General features: G+C 43.3%; 1 long non-coding RNA gene across 2 annotated transcripts in view; it reads right to left on the bottom strand.

Annotated features, from left to right (window-relative positions):
* LOC136579830 (uncharacterized) overlaps window positions 1-23396 on the bottom strand; it is a 115411-nt gene that overhangs the window by 22428 nt on the left and 69587 nt on the right. The window contains exon 1 of one of the 2 annotated variants that reach the window (XR_010786930.1): window positions 6696-6738. The exons of the other annotated variant lie outside the window; for it this stretch is intronic. This is a non-coding gene — a long non-coding RNA (uncharacterized lncRNA). Of the gene's footprint in view, window positions 1-6695; window positions 6739-23396 lie in introns of those variants that run through there. 2 annotated transcript variants of the gene reach the window in all.

Here is a 23396-nt window from a genome sequence, read left to right as displayed (position 1 = left end):
GTATATAACTTCTGTATGGCTCATATTTAATGCACGATGTACATTACAAAGTGCATTAATATGGCCATACAGAAGTGCTTAACCCCACTTGCTTTCACTCCCCCCCACAACCCTGCGCTCACCCCCAGCGTCCCCCGAATCTTTTCGCCCATTTAGGCAGTTGCTCAAAAAAGCGATACTCGTTCGAGTAATTGCTCTAAACGAGCACGTTCGCTCATCTCTAGTCTTAAGCCGTGATTGGTTGCTATACGTAACAAAGACAGATTATCCTTTTAGACAGCTTTCATAAGAGTGTGATGCCAGGCTACTTTTTCATGGCCCAACCCGTATATATTATTAGAAAAAATGCCACTTTCTCCACTTATGAACCACTTTTTCCCCCTGCATTGATCATTCATTTTGAAATACTGATAAAATCTGTCTGCCCACTGAGGTATCAGATTACATACCGCCCATAAAAGTCTATGCAGAGATGAGGGGAGAAGGATGCAGCTGCAGAGAAAGGCACGCAGACTTACAGATATGCTCCTTCTAGTTCTAGTAAGTGTTTTATCTCACCCCTAGATTCACAGTTACACTGCTCAGTACTGCTGTATAATCTTCTGGATGCTCCTGGAAATGCATTAAGGAGAAATAGGGGAGCAGGATCTCTTTTCTATGTATGTATGGGTGACATCATATCAGCTAGCATGCCCTCACCAGCTCATGAAAAATAGCGATTAGGTATGGAACCTGCAGAGTGGAAACCTGGTGAAAAATTCCATATACAAGCCGTGTAATGGTGAAAAATAATGTTATTTCTCATGTACACTCAAGATAGATTATTCTGAAGTCACCAGAAATGCATTAACCCCTTAACGCCACAGGATGTAAGGTTACGTCATGGCAGTGTGGTATTTAATGCAATAGGACGAAACCTTATGTCATGTGGATGGCGCCGGATCAGAAGCTCAGCCCGCGCCATTCCACAGCGAGAGCCGGATGTTACTGATAGCCCGCCTCCCGCTGCAACACGGGAGAGCAATGACAACATTCATCTCTGTTTTTAACCCCTTACATGCTGCGATCTATGTAAAACGCGGCATGTAAAGGGTTTACAGAGGGGGCACGCTCCCTCTGTAATGTCATCGGACCTCCATGATGTATTCGCGGAGGTCCGATGGGTTACCATGGCAACGGGATTGCAGATACAGGCGTCCCGGCTTGTCATTGCCTGTGAAGCATTGCAGGAGTCCTGCAATGCTTTAGCATACCAATCATAGTTGCTAAGGTACGAATCCCCCACAGGAACATAAAGAGTGTAAAAAAAAAGATAAAAATAGTGTAAAGAAAAAAAGAAGGTAAAAAAAAAAATTACAAAAATACCCTTTTCTTGCACTCTTTCCCCTATTAGTATAAAAAAAATTAAAAATTAAAACCCCACATATTTGGTATCGTTGTATCCATAACGACTCGTACAATAAATTGAACACACTGTTTATCTTGCATGGCAAAAAGCGTAAAAAGCTCTCATACAGCCATGTCGACGGAAAAATAAAAAGTTATGGCTTTTGAAAAGTACAGTTGAAAATCCAAAAAAATCGTTGCGTCCTCATGGCCAAAATAGGCCATGTCCTTAGGGGTTAAAGAGGTTGTCCAGTTGTAAACTTTTGATGATAGGATAGGCCATCAATATAGATCAGCGGGGGTCCACCACTCAGGATCGCCATCAATTAACTGTTCTTGGGGCTGATGTGCTCATGCATTGAGCTGATTTCTGCAGGAAGCAGACAGCTCCATTCCCACTGCAGTGGTCAGATTTGGGATTGCAGGCAAAGTTTCCACTGAAATGAATAGCCTGTAATATCAAGCCTGGCCTCTGCAGTGATAATGGAGCGGTTGACACCTTTCAAAAATCATCTCAGTGCAGGAACGCGTCGGCCCAGAGAAAAGTTGATAGGTGGGCACCCTGGCCATCAGACCTCCGCTGATGTACTATTAATGGCTTCTCCTAAAGATAGGCCATCAATGGCTTATAATTGGAAACCCCCTTTAAATATATTAAGACAAATATAACAGCTCAGTAAACTCAATGCCGCAAGTAGAAAATTTGGAAACAATATACAAAGCCCCAAGTCAATTCTTCCACTCTGTATTTGACCACATGATAATATTAAACAAGGGCAGGATAAGTCAGCATTCAATATTTTTACCATTCCTGCAGTATATAACATTAGATTCAGCATGTCAGTGAGAACACAATCACCTCATTGAACATTTTCCATTTTTCTGCTCTGTATGTGAATCTGAATTAAACACCCATTGCTAATTTAATAGCCTCTCATTCTGGTTCTGGCATAAATATAATACGTTCTATAATTATGTACAATATCAGTCACTCTATGGGCAAAGTAAGGGGGAATTACTACTAATACGACAAGTCTACAGTGTATGTCACCGCGCTCGGATCTGAACTCTCTTACTCTATGTTTATGACATAACAAGAAAGGGCTTTTGTCAATACAATAAAAACATTTCCAACAGCTGGGCCCACCGGAAAATAAAAAGTATAGAGTATACTCACATTTCTTCAACCCCAGGGGGCACAGCTGTGAAGCGAAAGTGGCCAATCAGAGGCTGCAGCGTCACCAGCCTGAACTCCTGGCATCAAGGATGTCCTGATGCCAGGAGTTTAGATAAGGATGCTGCTTCCACCGATTGGTCACAGCAGTCACCTGCCTTCCATCGGACGTACACACTGGGTTCTGGCACCTGGGCAGCGGGAGCTGCTCACTTTTGCACTGAAAGCCCTTTTTTTTTGGAAATTACTTTCTTTGTACATCGTTGCATTCAAAGTCAAAGACCTTTTTTTATTTTTCCATGGAGGGAGCTCTTTGGAGGCTTCTTTTTTTGCGTGACGAGCTGTAGCATTCATTGGTACCATTTTGGGGTACATACGGCTTTTTGATCACTTTTATTGCATTTTCCTGGGAGGCAAGATGATCAAAATAAGCATTTTGCCTTAGTTTTTTATGGGGTTTTTTTGTTTGTTACGTTTTTTGCCGTGCACGATACATAGTGTGTTCAATTTATTGTACAGGCCCTTATGGATACGATAATACCAAATATGTGTTTTTGTTTTTTTTTTATTTTTTTATACACATAGAAATGGGAAAGTGCGCATAAAAGGTTTTCTTTTGCTTTTACACTATTTTTATTATTTTTTTATGTATTTTTTATGTCCCTGTAGGGGATTTCAAGCACAAATGCTCTGATCGCTATGATAATGCATTGAAGTACTTCATGGCAGGTCTGGAGACCAGTGTGGGGTGTCTGGTTGCAATGGCAACCCATCGGTCCCCCGTTATTATATCGCAGAGTGCAAATGATATCACAGAGGAAGCGCACTCCGTCCGTCAACCCTTCACATGTCGTGATGTACACTGATTGCGGAATGTAAGGGCTAAAGAGCAAGGATCAATGTTCTCTTCGATCCCAACTGTTGCAGCCGGAGGCCACTTATCAGTCACAGCTGGCTCCAGCTGCAGGATGGCACAGGCTCAGAAGTGAGTACGTTTATTTCTTGTTGCGTTAAGTACCCCCCAGCAAGGACGTAAACCTATGTCCTGTGGCATTAAGGTGTCTAAGGGGTATTTGGGCTGTGAACTAAATTTTCACAAACTCCAGTCATGTGTCATGTTTATTCACAGCTGGTTATGGGTATAAGTCATGCAGCCATTACCTTCTTGTCCTGTCCTACATTTCTGATGTTTCCTCACATCACTATTTTCCAAGATGCAGTTTAAGCTACATTTACCACTATTCCCTGCTCTGTATATGTCCACGCTAAGAGCTGCCCTGCTATTGGTCAGTCCCGAGAGCTGAACAAAAAAAAACAGTCCCTGGTCATTTTTACTGTGCCCAGTCGTATCCTTGGCCAACCTGTGCATAAACCCTTCTGAAGTGCCAGCAGAAAGTAATGGTTTTTAAGCTATGGACACAAAATCCAAAGCTGAAATGCATTGCAAACTTTAACCCTTTGCAATCCAATTTTGGATTCAGGGTTTCCTAGGGGGCCTTCTCTTTCTGCCATTATACAGTGGCGCCATCTGCTGGCTAGAGCCAGCACTGCGGTATGTGACATGCTGGAGAGTCCCCAGACAATAGAGCAGCCAGTAATATACAGTAAGAATACCCTGACGGACGCCTTCCGACATCGGAGCTGTACAGCCTTCAATCAGGATGTCTTTAGATGTCAGACAGTGGATTGGAAAGGGTTAATAATAACTTTTACTTAGCATTCATTCGACAGCAACTTTGCAGAATAGTCCTTTAAGTCAATAGATGAAAGCTTGTGCTGTCTGTATATTTCAATTCAGGTCTAGAATCAAAATACTCTTAATTTTTACTTAATTTTTTGAATAAAACTTTACAGCGGCGTCTGCCATGTCTATATTTTCCTCAAAGTCACCATGCGGTATCCTTTAAATACTGGCATGGTCACTAATTCATACAAAAGCAAAACCCCTACCTATCAACTACCAATCATTGGAACATCCATTAATTATCTTGAATGTGCATTGCCATTTGTTCTGCATTGTTGCTACAGTAGTGAAGCCGCTTCTCCGCTAGCATATACATCCTGCATGGAAATCACAGTATTCGTGGACACAGAGCTTTTCCTTAATCATGCTGGGCTTCAAATTATTAAACAAGAGTAGATGTGAGACAAAGAAAGCCAGCAAGAATCCTAGAGAACAATGTTGTACATAACGCACAGTATGAACCTTCAATGAGATCCAAGGTTCAGCAAATGGCCCATTACCATTGTCACGGTTTTTCTAATTTTGATTCTCAAAGGGTCATTATATATGATGTGTAGAAGGTAAAATAAACTGACTGATGTGTGGTCACACAGTCAAATAAGGAACACACACTGTGAAACGTTGCGTCCAGAAGGCTTGGCAATATGGCTGTATGTTATACATGATACCATATATAATGATAGTATTAGGAATTCTAACATTTGCACTTGAGGGCTGCTTAATGACACTAGAGGCATGTGTAGAATTGTATTATAAAGATATTACTACAATAGTAAAATGGATAAATACTGAAATATATATATATACATTAGAGATGAGCGAGCACCCAAATGCTTGGGTCCGCGTTATTCGAGTCGAGCTTTTCGTAAAATTCGAGAGCTCTACTCGAGTAACGAACCCCATTGACTGCAATGGAAATCTCGAGCATTTTTGTTTGTGGGACGCAGGGTCCCGAGCTTTTTCTCTCTCTCTCTCTCCAGACAAAAAATTTGCCAACGCGAGCGCTGCATCGCGGCGGGGAGGGGCCAAAACAGGCACGTCACAGTGGGGAGGAGCCAAATACTGGGCCGAGGTCGAACAAGGCTTGATGCTCATTCGAGTAACGAGCACCATCGAGTTTGCTAATACTTGAACGAGCATCAAGCAGAGTATGTTCGCTCAACTCTAATATACATATATATATATACATAAACAGTAGAGATGAGCGAGCGTACTCGGTTCAGGTGTTTTTGCACTCGAGCACCGCTTTTTCCGAGTAACTGACTACTCAGACGAAAAGATTCGGGGGGCGCCGGGGGTGAGCGGGGGGTTGCAGAGGGGAGTGGGGGGGGAGAGAGAGAAAGCTCCCCCCTGTTTCCCACTGCTACCCCCCGCTCCACCATGCCGCCCCCTGCCCCCCGGCGCCCCCCGAATCTTTTTGTCCGAGTAGTCAGTTACTCGGAAAAAGCGGTGCTCGAGTGCAAAAACACCCGAACCGAGTACGCTCGCTCATCTCTAATAAACAGGGTTATTCAAAAGTAAGGAGTAGATTTTGGGACTTGCTTATTATCAAACTACAAAAGATGAGTACACAATCCTCACATCGGGGAAAAGAGGAAGGTTCAAAGTTTTTATGATATTCCAGTAAGTTCCATTTTCTGCCACATCGCAGCTCTGGGATTCTCATTTACAGTTTTTTTGTTCCAGAATTGACGTTGAACTTGACCATTGGATTCACACATGATTTCTCCTTCAGTGACGCCATTTTCCTGGCAGTGTGGCAGAAAATAGAAATTGATGTTTGTTGTACAAAACAGGGTGCCCGCATTAAATATATAACACCCACGCACTTCAGGTACCACAAAACTGAAAATGAGACACCCATGGCAGCGATATGGCTGAAAATAGAACTTACTGGTTCAAAAACTTTGAACTTTCCTCTTTTCGGTGATGTGCAGATTGTGTACCTGTCTTTTGTAGTTTGGAATTAAATCCCCAAATCGGCTCCTACTTTTTGAACAGCCCTGTATAAAATTTAATTAAAAAATGTAAAAAAAAATCTTCTTGATTGATATGTATATATGTAGATGTAGTCACCTAGAGAAATCCTGGGAAAATGTAAGAGATAACAACTCCTACCTGTGTGCCATTAATTGTAAGCCACACACGCCCAGATTTCAAGCCCAGGAACCAATTTACAAACAAAGTTTTTGTTTTGCATGTAGTACCCGATTTCCATTTCCAATTAAAATTCAGGTTGCCTTTGGCTTCTGTACATATGCATGTCTATAGAAATGTATTAGCATGCCAAAACATTGGACATGTTTTACAACAGAGCTGGCTTAAAAGAATCTGCAGTCTTCTGTTCAATGCATTTAAAGGTCCAGGAAGCAAAACAAACACACCTCATACCTCGCACAGGTGGGCAGAATGCAATGAATATGCTATGGAGTATTTTCCCTCTGCAGTGTTAACATATTGTTAATGAAGACTTGCAACAAGTGTAAAGAATGGCTTCATACCTAAAAAAAAAAAATAAACCATAATATTCCAGTAATAATGCTAAATTAAGCTAAAGACACACCAGTATACTCGAAGTAAGGCAAAATAGGTAAAATACAAGAAAAAACACTGAATGACATCAATAAACTTCAGATTTTCCTATATTTGATATCTCAGTCAATGGTTACAGTCTACAACTACTGTAAATCCGAAGCATAGAGAATAGAGATGCTTGGGCAATTACTCGAGCGAGCATTGTCCTTAGCGAGTACCTGCCTGCTCGGAAGAAAAGGTTCGGGTGCCGGCGGGGGGCGGGGAGCAGCGGGGGAACGGAGGGGAGATCTCTCTCTCCCTCTCTCCCCCCCCCACTCCCCCATGCTCACACCTGCAACTCACCGCTCACCCGCGCCAGCCCCCGAATCTTTTCTTCCGAGCGGGCAGGTACTCGCTAAGGACAATGCTCGCTCGAGTAATTGCCATTCGAGAGTATACTCGCTTATCTCTAATAGAGAACCAACATCTATCTGTCCAGTCTTCGAAATATCCTAATGAACAGATGCTGTGTATTGTTATCAGCATTCAGATAACATGATCATGACAAAGCTTGAGATGGTCATATAATCTACAATATCATAGACCAGTGTAACAATCTCTCTGATAAGCCAACCTTCTATCAAGAACTTTGGTTGAGCCAAAAATCTTGTGACTAGATGACTTTCCATTTTGCTAAGGAAAAGGTAAGCTGGGGAGTAAACTCGTTATCTTCTTCTGTACACTCAACCAGCTGATGAGTTATCAAAGTGGTTCTATCTAGCCATGTAAAAAGTGAAAATGTCTTTCTTTGTACTTCATAGGCTCCTACATGCCTTGACGGATCTCAAGCAAACTTGGTGCATATACTTTCTATCATCCAACTAAAAATAAAGGGGGTAAGGAATTTCAACTGCTTGTGACTCATAGCAACCAATCACAGCACAGCTTTCATTTTACTAGAGAAGCTAAAGGAATCATGATTGGTTGCTATGTGCAACAAACCCAGTTTCTTACAGTTTTGGTAAATGAGGCCTATTATATAGTGTATGGTAAAATAAAATGCTTTTTGATTCAGGGTGGGGAATAATTTAGATGTATGGTTGATCCAGAAAGCCTCCAAAAAATGGAAAGCCATCGGACAAGTCCGGCCGAAAGCAAAGAAAGTATAATTATTGAGAGTGCAAAAAGCTAACAACATAACCAATGACTTAACGATGAGAGGGAAAGAGCCAGAATGCCAAGGACATCAAGGATGCTGAGACCTTGGAACAGCATGAGACCTGAATTCAAAAAAGGAGGGGAAGAGCCAGGACATAAAGCAATGCCGGGTATATAAGTTACTATTAAAATAAAAATCATCATATGTAGTTTAGATTGTGGACATTTAGCTCTGGTCTTGAAGACAACAGCTACATGGGGGCTGCTTCCTTACAAACCCACTCCAGATCCCTATAAATTACTAAATGTGTAGGCCAGGTCCTCATACATTTGGCCATCCAGATTTCTTCCCTCCTTTTTCGAAACTCCAGAGGGATCCAGAACTAAATCCACAGTTTTCTCATGGGATCGTTCATGGCATCCAGTGCATTAATTTTGGTAACAGTTGCCTCTCTGTGCTGGGCAGAAAAATATTTCAGGCACCAGATGAATGCACAAAGTGCAGCAAGATGTCATCAGTTGTGTCCAGCTCCAGCATTAGGCAACTGGTCAGACACAACTGATGCATGTGAATTCAGCCCAAAAAATGTCATACCAAAAAGAAATGAGAAAATATCATTACTGCAATGTGTATTCTGAGAAGATACAGTCAATAGTCTGACTGGCTAATGGGGGGACTGGCACATGGATAGGCACAACATTGTTGCCAGCTAGATGCTGATCTCAACGAATGGTGCTGTTGCTAAAGGAACAATCAATGGACCAAAATCACTACATAGAATAAATGGTTGGAATAGCAAGTTATTCTTTCTCGTCTCATTTACCCCCAAGGGTCATTAATATCAAGGCCTCAAGACTGAGATATCATGGATCAAAAAATTAGATATCATGGTCTGAAGATCGAGACTCTTGGTTTGAAGAATGGGTTGGAAAGGGTGTCATCTCTCGTTAAAGAGAGCACCCAGAAGGGGTGTGGAGACACCTAGGAGGTAAGTGGGTTGGGGGGTCATCGTCTCTCCCCAAGGAAAGCACCCAGAAGGTGTATGGAGACACCTAGGAGTTGAGTGGGTCAGAGGGGGGGGGTCATTGTCTCTCTTCAAGGAGAGCACTCAGAATGGGTGTGGAGACACCTCGGAGGTGAGTGGGTTGGGGGGCATCGTCTCTCCTTAAGAATAGCACCCAGAAGGGGTGTGGAGACACCTAGGAGGTGAGTGGGTCAGGGGAGAGGGTCATCATCTCTCTCTAAGTAGAGCACCCTGAAGGGGTGTGGAGACACCTAGTACGTGAGTGGGTCGGGGGGGGGGATCGTCTCTCCTTAAGCAGAGCACCCAGAAGGGGTGTGGAGACACCTAGGTGGTGAGTGAGATGACTTGCCAGGCCATGCATGCTCCTCTGGGTAACATATGCAAATAAGGAAGATGGAACAATACCTTTGCATAACACACTTTGGTGCATGAGTCGATTTGATTCTGAAACATGAACCCAATGTTTAGGATGATCCTAAACAGATTATTGTCCCCTTCTGTCATCATTTTATTACTGTTTAACAATACTTGTAGAAGCAGTTCATGTATCTTGTTCGTTAAGTCCGATTTATTGAAACGTTTACGGATTGCATAGTGAAACAGTATACATATTCTTCTGCCCTTTAGAGGTATTTTGCACATCAAATTCCATTCCTAAAAAAGCATGTTTAAATAGTTACCAATCTTGCACCCCTGTAGAGATTAAACATCTACTATATCTAGGCGTGATAAGCATTGGGCAGAATGCCATGGAGATCCTGAGGAAGGTAGCTGTATCATGAGATCAGTCATTGCAGCTATCAGTGGAAAAGGAAATCACAGGCAATAAAGATAGTGTGTGTGAACAATAAGGCTAATGACAGACAATGACAAGTGTTGTCCTTCATAATATGGGATGAAAAACAGTCCTCCCTTCACACATGACTGTCCTTACAAATGGGGGCTATAATGTCACATATAAACAACTCCGCTGTGGGTCTTTCACAAGGTGTTACAGGCAATGAGTAATGTACACAGTGGCAGTGAGAAGACATGGTTTGTCTAGAGGGATAGTGTAAGAATAACATTGGCTTTGTGATCATACTCCATTTTGGTGGCGTTAAAGTAAATCAACTATTTAGTGAAATCAGCTTGAAGATAGGGAGCCTGTATCAGAGAGTCTTCCATTGTTAAGGAGCTTTCCCACCAAAGACATGTGTCCCCTACCCACAAGATAGGTGGTCAATTTTTTGGATTTCTGAAGCCCCTTTTTCACGGGACGACTGTTGGATACTTCAGTGCCCCACAGCCATGTTAATGATGATCGCTCCGGTGATTTTACACAGGAGCGATCATTGCTCAGTGAATGGAGGTAGAGCGAGCCGCGGATCATTCATTCACAGTAGATTTATAGATGACCTATGACCTATTTACACGGTGGACCAAGAGTGATTTTTAGGTCTGCATGAAAGATTCTATGGTGGCTCTGTGGACATGCTGTGAATGGACGTGATCCCGGACAAAGTGGCATCAGAAGGTGTACTTCACCATGGCATCATGCTGGGAGGGATATGTACATCTCATGGATGAATGTAGGGCATGGCTTGGCCTGCATGATGATACCCATTTAGTCATAAAAGCATACAGGTAGGTGAATATAGATTGTGAGCCCCAGTTGGGATAGAACCCAATATCAAGTGAAGTACAAAAGTTGTCAAATGCATATGCTATATTAATAAAGGTGATCATAGAAAGTTGGGGTGTGACATGCAAGATGTTGGTATTGCCAATGTGGTGACGTGCGTAAGCAAGTATGAGTGGTGGTCCAAACTTGGATATGGCTTGAGTTATGAGCCAGGAAAAAAAATTAATTACAGCCTGTTGTAAGAGAAGTTCAGGACAAGCCCTGAAACCTCCTGCTCAAAAATAAAGCACCAAACAGTTGGGCCATTGTAGCTCTGGAAGCTCCACTGATGGACCCCCTAAATTGTGCAATCGGAGAGTGAGCCTTATATTATTAAGACAATGCATACCATTCAGAGACGTTTTGAGTGTCCATGAAGTTACTTGCTTAAAGGGGTAATCTAGCTGATTAACTACTGATGGTTAATCCTTAGGGTAGGTCGTCAATAGTAGATCAGCGGGCCCCAATGCCCAGCATTGCCAAAGTACTTGAAACTGTTTCAAAAATATAAAAAAATTCCCAGCACTTCCTTAAAAAGTTCAACTTTATTATTATTAATCCATAAGAATAAGTGTGATAAATTACGTTTTGGAACTTTGTGCCAAGTTAAAATGACTGTACCCCTGATTTACAGCAATGTGTGCTCTGTCTCTTAATCCACCTGTATATGCAGAACCCCCACACATAGGTTGGGTCGCCATATACTCGGCCATCACATTTTTTCTCTCCAGTATGGTAGTAATGTAACAAAGAGAAACTGATCAGATTGTTGTCCATGGGATTATTCATGACACCAGGCACATTAGTCTTGACGCCGGGCAGACAACTATTGCATACAGTGTTTTTCTGTCCAGCTATAGACACCAGGCCAAGGCATAAAACTGTCCACATACAACTGCTATATGTGTGCCGAGCCTTACATATACAAGTGTGAACAAGCCCCTCTAGAGGGTTATGAGAGGCTCACGAGTTAAGAATAGAGATGAACGAGTATACTCGCTAAGGCACATTACTCGAGCGAGTAGTGCCTTAGCCGAGTATCTCCCCGTTCGTCTCTAAAGATTTGGGGGCCGGCGGGGGGCGGGGAGCAGCGGGGGAGAGCGGGGAGGAACGGAGGGGAGATCTCTCTCTCCCTCTCTCCCCCCCCGCTCCCCGCCGCAACTCACCTGTCACCCACGCCGGCCCCCGAATCTTTAGGGACGAGCGGGGAGATACTCAGCTAAGGCATTACTCGCTCGAGTAATGTGCCTTAGCGAGTATACTCGCTCATCTCTAGTTAAGAATATATTCAAGCTTTTGTCATTGAAGGTCTTTGTGATTCCCAACCAGGATCACCTAAAATCCAAGACATGGAACCTGATCAGGGCTCCTCCAGAAGGCAGGAGCAAGGTCAGTCACTTATACAGTATGTATGGCAAACTGATTTGAAGCCTGACCAAAAATGCCGGTCATAAGGGCAAGTAAAACATTTCAGCCTGTACATACAGGGTGGGCCATGAAAAAGTAGCCTACCTCCGATCCTGGCACCACACTCTTTGGAGGGGGCCAATGCCCTTTCACTTTACCTCAGCAGTGTAAGAAATGAAAGCTGTGCTGTGATTGGTTGCTATGGGCAACACAGACAGATTTTTTTAGACAGTTTTTATATAATCTACCCCATTATCTACTTCTTGCAACATCAAATAGCTATTGTAGAAGGCTATGTGTGAAGCAGAACAATTAAGGAAATGCAAGAGGTCTTTGCCAACAAGGCAAAGTCAGGAACACCAATAGAACACCCAATTTTCTTCCAATCAGCTATGAATATTGCGGTTTATCTGGACATGCTTGAACATCATGTTTACCACCAATTAACACCAGAAGAAAGAACGTTCTGCTTTTTTCTATAAGATGGGGCAACATGACCCAATTCCAGTATTTCTCTGGCACAGGTTCATGAACTGTTTACAGAACGGCAAACTGTGAGCAAGGAGTTATGGCCACCATGTTCCCCGGACTTGTCCACGTGTAATTTTCATCTGTGGGGAAATTTAAAGCAGAAAGTATGAACCAATAATCTACAATCCCTGGATGAACTCAACGGAAATATCATGAACACGACCCACAGCATCACTGCTGCAGAGCTGCAGGCAGTATCAGCCAACATGTTACAACATGAATACAGGTGCATGGAAGTGAACAAGAACCACTTCCAGCATCTGTTCTAACATGTGGGGAAATCAATAAAGCTTTGGGAAAAATAATCCATTTGCTTTTTCTACCTGATGCAGTACTAAAGATGGGCTACTCTTTCATGGCCGACCCTGAACGTTTTCCTTGCTCTTTCATCATTACAACAAGCTGTAGGTTTCAAAAATGTGTATAGGAGCTCCCCCTGGGAGTGAAGCAGTGTTCAGGTGCTCCTCATATTAATACGGCTGGAAATCGCTGATTTAGAGATGAAGTCAAACCAAGAAGCATTTTAAATTTGTTCTAAAAGCCTAAGAAATCATTTCCAGTATTAACATTACGAGGGAATTGCTATTTATGCAGATTTGTTATATGTTATTTAAAGTGGCTCCACACAAAAGCTTCCCTTTAATATCCGTCAGCCTTTATACGGATTGCTTGGCCACAGAATCACCATTTCCACGAGTCAAAAATGCAAAAATATCAGAATAAAGCATGGTCCCCCTTTGAAATATATATATATATATTTTTACAATATTTTAGTATTTAAAGTAATCTTTTGTTAACTCAATGAATATAAATTACAGTCAGCAATGAGAAAGGAGAAAAGATTGTAACAGTGCACATTAAATCCCTCTATGAAATATATTCAGCAGAGCCGTGCTCAGTGCGCTCTGCATATCTGTTCAATGTGCTCGGGTGAATTGCTGAAGGTCTGTCTGGGTGAGGCTTACAGAGACATGCAGACATCAGCTAAAAACGGATTAGAAAAAAACGCGAAAAACATCCGTGGCTTAAAATGAAAGTAGCAGTCATTTAGCAAAGCGGAGGAGGGGAAGGATAAATATTGTTGTCATAATGACATGACTGAGGTGTAATGGGCGAGAAAAGTTCAAACTCTTGGTGGGAATATGGAAAGTTGGACCCAAGTTTGCAGCCCCTGTTGGTAAAAAAGAAAGACACAACTGTTGAGCATCTGTGACTCTTGCCTGGTCGGCCTTGAACTTATTTGGCTCCAGTGTTACATTGTATCCAAAGCTTGTGTCGTTTTAATGGGTGTTTCACCTTATCTTGGTTTTTCAGTTATACTTGCTTCTTCTGTAGAAGTGGAAGGAGAATGAATATGGCTAAAAATTCTGGTTCCCGCAGAGCTTGGTGCAAAGTCTGCCTGGATATACGGCATATGTGATGCTGCTTCCAGAAGAGAAGAGTTAGGCTTTTTTTCTAATTTCACCCCATTTCTTCATGCACCAGGCACATTTTGTAATGTTTTGGCTGAACATATCCCTTAAAATGGGTTTTATGGGACTTTGAGCATTTTTTAGCTATAGGTCAATAGATAATTGGTGATGGTTCGCGTTAAGGATCCCTGTAAATCAGTTGATTCTCAGCCTTGCTGTCAATGCGGTCAGCACTGGAAGCAGCCAGCACCGACAACATTGCAGTGCCCCTGTTTGGTACTGAAGGCACAGCTCCCATTGAATTGAATGGGTGCTGTGCCTGCAAGATCAACTGTGACATTATGGATAGCGCAGTTTGTTTTTTGCTTTGTTCCTGCTACCCTGTTTCCCTGAAAATAAGACATAGCATGATTTTCCAGAATTTTTGAGCATGCAAAATGATTTTTCAGGCTTTTTGAGGATGCTTGAAATATAAGCCCTACTCCAAAATTAAGCCCTGCTAACAGTTAATTTAAAAAGTCAATTTAAATAGTGTCCAGGCAGCTATACATGTAAAAAAGTTAAACCTTTTTGAACAAAAATGAATATAAGACACTGTCTTATTTTCGGGGAAACACAGTAATAGCAGCATTGGGAATCATCTGATTGGTGGAGGAGATCCCAAGTGTTGGACCCCATCGATCATCTATTGATGTCAGTGATAGGTCATCAATAGAAGAAACAGCCAAAGCCCTGGACAATCCCTTTCTTTAAACAATTAAACATTTCATATGTGGTGTTATTTTTTTGTTTACGACTAGAGATGAGCGAACCTACTCGGCCACGCCCCTTTTTCGCCCGAGCACCGCGATTTTCGAGTACTTCCGTACTCGGGCGGAAAGATTCGGGGGGTGCCGTGGGTGAGCGGGGGGGGGGGAGGGAGAGGGTTCCCCCCTGTTCCCCGCTGCTACCCCCCGCTCCGCCATGCCTCCCCCCGCCCCCCGAATCTTTTCACCCAAGTACCGAAGTACTCGAAAATCGTGGTGCTCGATCGAGTAATTACTCGAAACGAGTAGGTTCGCTCATCTCTATTTACGACCATATAAATTAGCCTCTTTTTGCTTTTTTTTGTACACTCAAATTGAGAGGGGGGGTCATGCATAAATACATATATGTATTTAATCTAGTTTGTGTAAAAGAGAGCAAAAACCCAAATTCACACAACTGTATGTACATGTGCAAAATTTGCGCATGCAATACGCAGTGAATAGAATCCATTGACCTCAATGGAATAGTTCGCTTATTATGCATGTAAAATACCATCTCACAAAATAATACACAGCACGCTCCATTTTGCTGCGCATCTGCACAGGGAAATAGAACATATGAAACTAAGTGGGCTAATTAGCCATTTCACTGTACGAGATCCTGGCTGCAGTTTTTTTGCACACAGATGTGCACGATTTGCCTCTACACAAAGTATGGGGGGGAAAAAAAGTTGCATGTGCAAATACACAACCACCAATGTGCAAAAAGGCACTACAAATGTGCGTTCAAATACGCATATTCCCCTGTGTATCCAGCCTAACTCTCACAATGGGGGCAACAGGTGCAACATGTTGATGTGTATACACAGAACAGGTTTCCAGTGTAATTTGTAAAAGGCAGGGGGTTATCAGGCTGTGCCGGACCCCTACTGAGGATTAACCACATGCTATCTTTACCTCCTGCTAGCCATAGAACAGAAACCCTAAACAAGCAGGAGTCCCAGCCTTCATTCCTAACCCCAAGTCTTTGCTTCTGTTCGGCTTGGATCTAGGTTGTCTAGGTGTCTTCTGAATGCTGCTTACAAAAGGATCCTAGCATGCAATTAGCGCTGAAATCATCTGTGCTACTGTTAGGATATGTTCACATATGAAGCATACCTGTAGATTTCCTATCATGCACTTGTGTGTAGAGCTTGTTGACCACTAGATGCTTCTACAACACAAAGAGATTTTGCCAGAGGCGTAACTTGAAGCTTCTGGGCCCCAATGCAAAATCTGTAACAGGGCCCCCAACTATAATGCTTTATTCATAGTACTGGGCTTCTAATATAGAGAAGAGAGGCCTTATGGGCCCTCTAAGGCTCCTGGGCCCGGGTGCAACCGCATCCCCTGCATCCCCTATAGTTACGCCCCTGGATTTTGCCCATTTAACAGAGTTTGAGAGGGGACATATTATTGGAATGCAAGAAGCTGGATAGTCATATTGAAGAATTGTCCACCACCTAAGTTGTTCTGACCAGATTGTTAGTAGGTGTTGGGACCAGTGGATGTGGGAGGACACACACAAGGTGATTGGGCACAGGATGCCCTCAACAGACCACCAGTACAGTGGATCGTCTGATCATCTGATAAGCAAGAGCAGTTCCAACTGTCTCATTGTCCGTCAGCCATGGACAGGTGGCACCATCGTTACAGGCCCCTGTGCCTGTCAGAACCATTTCCAGGTGCCTGGCTGAAGGACATTTGGTCTCATCAGAGGTGTAACTTGAAGCTCCTGGGCCCCAATGCAAAATCTGTAATGGGGCCCCCAAATATAATGCTTTATTCATAGTACTGGGCACCCTATATGGAGAAGATAGGCCTTATGGGCCCCCTAAGACGTCTGGGCCTGGGTGCAACCGCATTCCCTGCATCCCCTATAGTTACGCCACTGGGTCTCATTGTGCTCATTACATGTACTGTCTTTGACACCCACTGTCACCTCTGTAGGTGTCGTGCATGATGGAACTGGACTGCCAAGGAATGGAACCGGGTTGTTTTCAGTGCCGAATCCAGGTTTTCTTTGATCGCTGAAAGCAGCCGTGTTCATGTCTTGAAGCCTAGAAGTGAGCGCCTCAATCCTGCCTTCGCTGTGGAGAAGTGCATTGCCTCTACTGCTGGTGTGATGGTCTAGGGGGCCATCTCATACAACAGTCAGCCACTCCTAGTAATGGTATGATGGTCAGCAATATGTTTGGGACATCCTGCAGCCACCTGTGTTGCCTCTCATGGTGGCTTCCAGCAGGATAATGCTCTGCCGCCCACACAAGGGTGTCACAGGAATACCTCCACAACATTGTTACACTTCCATAGCCTGCCCAGTCACCAGATTTATTGCCAATTTAACATGTATAGGAACATTTGGGACACCAACTTTGACAGCATCCAAGTTTTCATGATCTAGAGGCTCAATTACAGCAAATATGAACCAATATGTTGCAGGATACCATACTGAAGCTGTATGCCTCCATACCCACCTGTATCACATCTTGCAAGCTAGAGGCAGTACAACAGGGTACTAGAGCCTTCATGCCCGCCCGTATCATATATTACATGCAAGCTAGAGGCATCCCATCAGGGTGCTAGAGCCTCAATGTCTTCCCGTATCACATCTTGTACCCAAGCTAGAGGCAGTACAACATGGTACTAAAGCCTCCATGCCTGACCGTATCACATCTTGTATCCAAGCTAGAGGGGGTACAACAGGCCTCCATGCCTGTATCACATCTTGTATCCAAGCTAGAGGCGGTACAACAGGGTACTAGAGCCTACATGCTCCATGCATCACATCTTGTATTCAAGCTAGAGGCAATACAACAGGGTGCTAGAGACTCAATGCCTTCCCATATCACATCTTGTAGCCAAGCTAGAGGCGGTATAATAGTGTACTAGAGACTCAATGCCTTCCCGTATCACATCTTGTAGCCAAGCTAGAGGCGGTACAAAAGGATACTAGAACCTCCATGCCCAACTGTATCATATCTTGTAGCCAAGCTACAGGCAGTACAACAGGGTACTAGAGCCTCCATGCCCAACTGTATCACATCTTGTATCCAAGCTAGAGGTGGTACAACAGGGTACTAGAGCTTCCATGCCCAACTGTATCACATCTTGTAGCCAAGCTAGAGGTGGTACAGCAGGGTACTATAGCCTCCATGCCTCCCGTATCACATCTTGTAGCCAAGCTCGGGGAGGTACAGCAGGGTACTAGAGCCTCCATGTCCAACTGTATCACATATTGTATCCAAGCTAGAGGAGGTACAAAAGGATACTAGAGCCTCCATGCCCAACTGTATCACATATTGTAATCAAGCTAGAGGTGGTACAACAGGGTACAAGAGCCTCCATGCCCAACTGTATCACATCTTGTAGCCAAGCTAGAGGCGATACAACAGGGTACTAGAGCCTCTCTTCAAGTGTTCAGTTTTCCACAAAATAAATGATCCTTCTGCACTGATATTGTAATCACTTACTTATTTCAATGTTATAATTGGTTTAAATAATAACTTTCCCCCACATCATGTTCACTAGAGGTACAGTTACCACATCTACAATATTGTGAAGCGCATTGCATTGACTGCTTGGCCAATCATTGGATCTGACTGTTGATATTCAATTGTTAAAGTGGAACTTCAGGCAAAAATGTAAACCCAAAAATAACATCAACCAACAGTAATCCCATGTAGAGATGCTTTGGGTTCCCTTGGCCTATTTCTTCCATACAGTGATTACGTGTAAGGATGAGTTGTTTGTGTACCCTGCTCTTTTTCTTAATACTTCCTCTTCCAGATCCAATGCTATCTACAAATGAGATTATTTAGGTGGAATAACAGAGAGCTGTGAGAACATGAGATAATGCTGTGTAGGATCCTACTCGGGGTCTGTAGGAAGGCATAGTATCTCTTAGGCCTGATACACACTACTGTATTTGTGGGTCATGTGCTGTCCGTGGAATTCTAGTTTTTTCAAACGAACCCTTGGTCTGTGTGAAAAAAAAATCATGGTGCAATATATAACACTATGGGGGAAATCTACATAGAAATCAATAAAACAAGAGGCAGATATTTTATTAATATACTATTCCATGTAAGCTGCTGTGCCTGCTCTAGAGATGACAGTGCAGGCACAGCACGGACCTCGGCTCTCTCTTCAGCTATGCAATTAGTTAGCTGAAGACACATTTCTCAGCAAGGTCTTCTCTTAGCTGCTTAGCAGAATAAAAATGTACAGAATAGACCGATCAAACACATTACAAAAATGTTCAGAATCACCTATTCTGCGCATTTTAGAGAAAAAAAATACATAAAGTGTGGTTATATTCTAAGTGAATGAGGCTGAGCGGCAGTACCACAAATAGCCTGTGAACAGGTCTGCTGCTGTTTTTGGAAGAAAGCAGGCATATTTTTTTTAATACTGGACAACCCCTTTAAAAATCAATATACCTTGGAAAATGCCGGCCAGCTAAGGAGGTTTAAACTGGATGGCTAAACTATGAGGAATTCTATATTTTGAATATGGTCCACATCTAAAGGAGAGTGGAGAGTCCTGGGTCCAAAGTTAAGTTTTTGGATGTTTGAGATACATTTAAGACGTTATGTAAGGTATATGAATATGTCCCCCTTTTTTCTTTCTTTTTCCTTCCTCCAGTTCATGTCTTGTAATTTTATTGTAAATCTATGTTCTGCCAATGGAATATAGGTAACAGGAAGCTCCAACCACTAGGAACTTACAGCTTTATGTATAAGCTCACGCGGCTTCCATATTGTAATGCAATTTACCATTATTTCTATTATTCTCATTGTTATGTTATAACTAAATGCCAATAAAAAATAAAAATTAATATAACGCCTGTCGATATGTCCTAGTTAGAGATGAGTGAGCACGCTCAGTTAAGGCAGATAGTCGAGTGAGCATTGCTCTTCTCAAGTAACTGAATACTTGTCAAAGCAAATGCGCGGGGGGGTGGCGGGGGTGAGCGGGGGAGGGGGTTGCGGGGTGGAGTGGGGGGAAGAAAGATTTCTCTCCCTCCCCCCCCCCCCCCCGCTGCCCCACCGCATTTGCTCGGACCTTTATTCAGTTACTCGAGAAGAGCAATGTTCGCTCAAGTATCTGCCTTAACCGAGCGTGCTCGCTCATCTCTAGTCCTATTATGGCCTGACATTTTCAGGTTGATTTAATTTTCATATAATGCACCTCAAAAAGTGAAAATAACCTTTAAAGAACAAAATCTACCAGCTGGATTGATGAATAAATATCTAAAATGTCAATACTCACCTGCCAAATCCTCTGCCACGCCATCACCTATGGTGCACTGGTCTCCAACCTATATTGCTTTCCAATGCAGCAATGCCGATGGGCTGTATATAGTAGGTATGTGACTGCTGCAGCCAACTACTGGCCACAAGAGGGATAGCAGTATGTATAGAGCATGACAGCCATGACCAGTAATTGGGTGCAGCTGTCACGTGCCTATAGAGCACACCATGCAATGTAAGCAGCAACTGCTTGGGTACGACTACCAGACCATAGGGGAAAGCACTAAGCAAACTACTACTGGAAGTTCTGTTATTTTAATAGGTATGCAACTGGCATAGTTTTTCTTCTAGAAGCTGGACAATGCCTTTAACACTAGGCTAGGTACAGTCGATATTGCATGCTTATATGTTGAAGATGACCTCGTTAGTGTAAATGCTCACACATTAAATTACCCCCCTCCATATTATACAGTATCCAGTGTTTTATGGAGAGGAACGCTCTAACGCCAAAGTAAGTTTCCCTCTCGGATATGTGGTTGTTGGTTATCTAAGGTCACCGGCTCTATTCCAGCCTTCGCTATCAACAGAAACAAGATCACTTGGAATTACTGGTCCTAATCAAATTCAGCTATAATTGAGCAGAAATAACAACAATAGCCTTTTCTCCCATGGAACACCCTCACTCTTCCCTGGATGGGGCCTCCCAGTAAAGCCAGAGCACACAAATGCACTGCCCGAATCCCAGCTTAAAAGTGACATAATGAATGTCTCTGCTTTATAATTGACTGCGAGATTTTAAATGCGCTGGGTAAATACAGGTCATTATCCCGCTTGTATAACAGTTGTTTGGAGAGCACTATGAAGAGCTGTTCAATTAAGATCCTATTTTTAAATAAATTGAAAGTACATTAATTCTTCTTCTGAAACGTCCTTAGTCATTTACAAAATGAGAAGAAAATGGCAGAATATGTATGAAATATCAACATGTAAGTCAAATTAATTAATGACTAGTACTGAATACGCAGAGACATCTCACACTTGGAAGGACCTGGGGTTACGTCTTAAATATACCGCATTATTATGTAATCATTATTAGTTCTACTGTTTTTGCAGATTCTTTAGAAATAACATTGACAGTCAAATCTGTATGCCTCCCTATGATCATGGAAACATACGGTGGTAGAGGAGTACCACATACACTTGGGTGCAGTGTACAACTCAACGCTTGTATGGTACCCAAAGACCAGAGGTGTAACTTGAAGCTCCTGGGCCCCAATGCAAAACCTGGAACGGGGCCCCCAGCTATAATGCTTTATTCATAGTACTGGGCTCCCTATATGGAGAAGAGAGGCCTTATGGGCCCCCCTAAGGCTCCTGGGCCCGGGTGCAACCGCATCCCCTGCATCCTCTATAGTTACGCCCCTGCCGAAGACCTAATGACCTCAGCTACTGCTCTTGACTTCATAAGGTGCCAAAGCCAGCTATACATATAAGATAGCCAAGTCTCTGATTTCCTCCCCCTAAATAAGAGTTATTGCCTCAACCTACCGTGTTTCCCCAAAAATAAGACAGTGTCTTATATTAATTTTTGTTCAAAAAGGTTTAACTTTTTTACATGTATAGCTGCCTGGACACTATGTAAATTGACTTTTTTGCATCCTCAAAAACTCTGGAAAATCATGCTATGTCTTATTTTCAGGGAAACAGGGTATTATGCATGTTTATATCAATGGAAACAGGGCTAGAAGTCAACGCCAGATACTTTTTGTGGTGGCTCATCATCCAGTTGGGCAAAAGACATGGAAATTTTGAAATTTGTCACATTCTTCTTGCTTTGACATATCTCGTCGGGGAATATTTCAAAAGCCCCCATATGCCTTAAGACCAATTTAGACACAATGATTATCGCTCAAAAGATGTCTTTTGAGCGATAATTGTTGTGTCATTTACATCGCAAGATGATCGCTCAAAGGTTGAGCGATCACCTTGCGCTCCGGAGGATGCAGAGAACCTGCGGGAGCCGCTTGTTTTCTGCATCCAGCTGTTTCCTGCTAGGAGCGCCCTGCTGTCATACAGCAGAGTGCTCCCAGCGGAGGATGCAGAGGAGAAGTTGGAGGCCGCTTGTTCTCTGCATCCAGCTGTTCCCCGCTAGAAGCGTCCGGCTGTCATACAGCCGAGTGCTCCCAGCAGTGGATGCAGAAGACAAGCGGGGTGTCTCCGCTTGCCTTCTGCATCCAGCTGTTCCCTGCTCCGAGTGCCCGGCTCTTATACAACCAAGTGCTCTGAGTGGAGGATGCAGAAGACAAGCAAGGTGTCCCCGCTTGTCTTCTGCATCCAGCTGTTTTCTGCACGGAGCGCCTGGCTGTTATACAGCCGAGCACTCCGTGTCGGGTATGGAGAACAGAGCTGGACCGCTCTGTTCTTCATACCCCGCCTGTCATCAGGGAGCGGGATACAGCTGAAACAATAGTATCAGCTGTATCCTGCTGTAAATCTCTGATAATGCTCATTGTCAGCACGCAGAAAGACAACGATGAGCGATGGCATAATGAAAACTGCAGCCTCACATACTTTGCTATGTGTTACTTGTTTTGGCCTCCAGTGACAAGTGAGGGTGCTTTTAGATTGAATGACCATGGTTCAAAAAAATCATTCAAATGCCCAAAAGTGAATGGCAATCTTACAGTCTAAACATAAACCAACGACTGAATGCTAGTCGTTCATTCCTCACATATTCATTTTGTGCAGGCATAAACATCATCGTTGGCTCATTCATTTCTTATTTGATTTAACGAGCGCTCATTAAGTCCTTCTCAGTCACTTATACAGCGAATGGGAAAGACTGGACGATTCGGAACGATTTCTCCTTTGAATGAGCCAACGATGTATCTGCCCGTGTAAACCGAGTGCACGAGCGAAAGAGCTGGTGATAACGTAATTTGCTCATTCAAATGCTCAATTGGCTCATCTAAGAGGGCCTTTAGATACTTGGGTTTATTTGAGAAAGGCGATGGTCATTCTTTCATTGTTGACTGAACATAACTGTTAAAATGAATACGTTTTCACTAGAGATGAGCGAGCATACTTGCTAAGGATAATTACTCGAGCGAGTAGTGCCTTATGCGAGTACCTGCCCGCTCGTCTCTAAAGATTCGGGGGCCGGCAGGGGAGAGCGGTGAGTTGTGGGAGGGAGCAGGGAGGAGCTGGGGGGAGAGAGTGAGATCTGCCCCTCCCCGTTCCTCCCCGCTCTCCCCCGCCCCCCGCCGGCACCCGAATCTTTAGAGACGAGCGGGCAGGTACTCGCATAAGGCACTACTCGCTCGAGTAGTTGGCTTTAGTGAG

Source organism: Eleutherodactylus coqui, chromosome 10 (genome assembly GCF_035609145.1).
Source record: "Eleutherodactylus coqui strain aEleCoq1 chromosome 10, aEleCoq1.hap1, whole genome shotgun sequence".
Taxonomy (NCBI): domain Eukaryota; kingdom Metazoa; phylum Chordata; class Amphibia; order Anura; family Eleutherodactylidae; genus Eleutherodactylus; species Eleutherodactylus coqui.
This window is presented reverse-complemented; position numbering and strand designations above follow the sequence as displayed.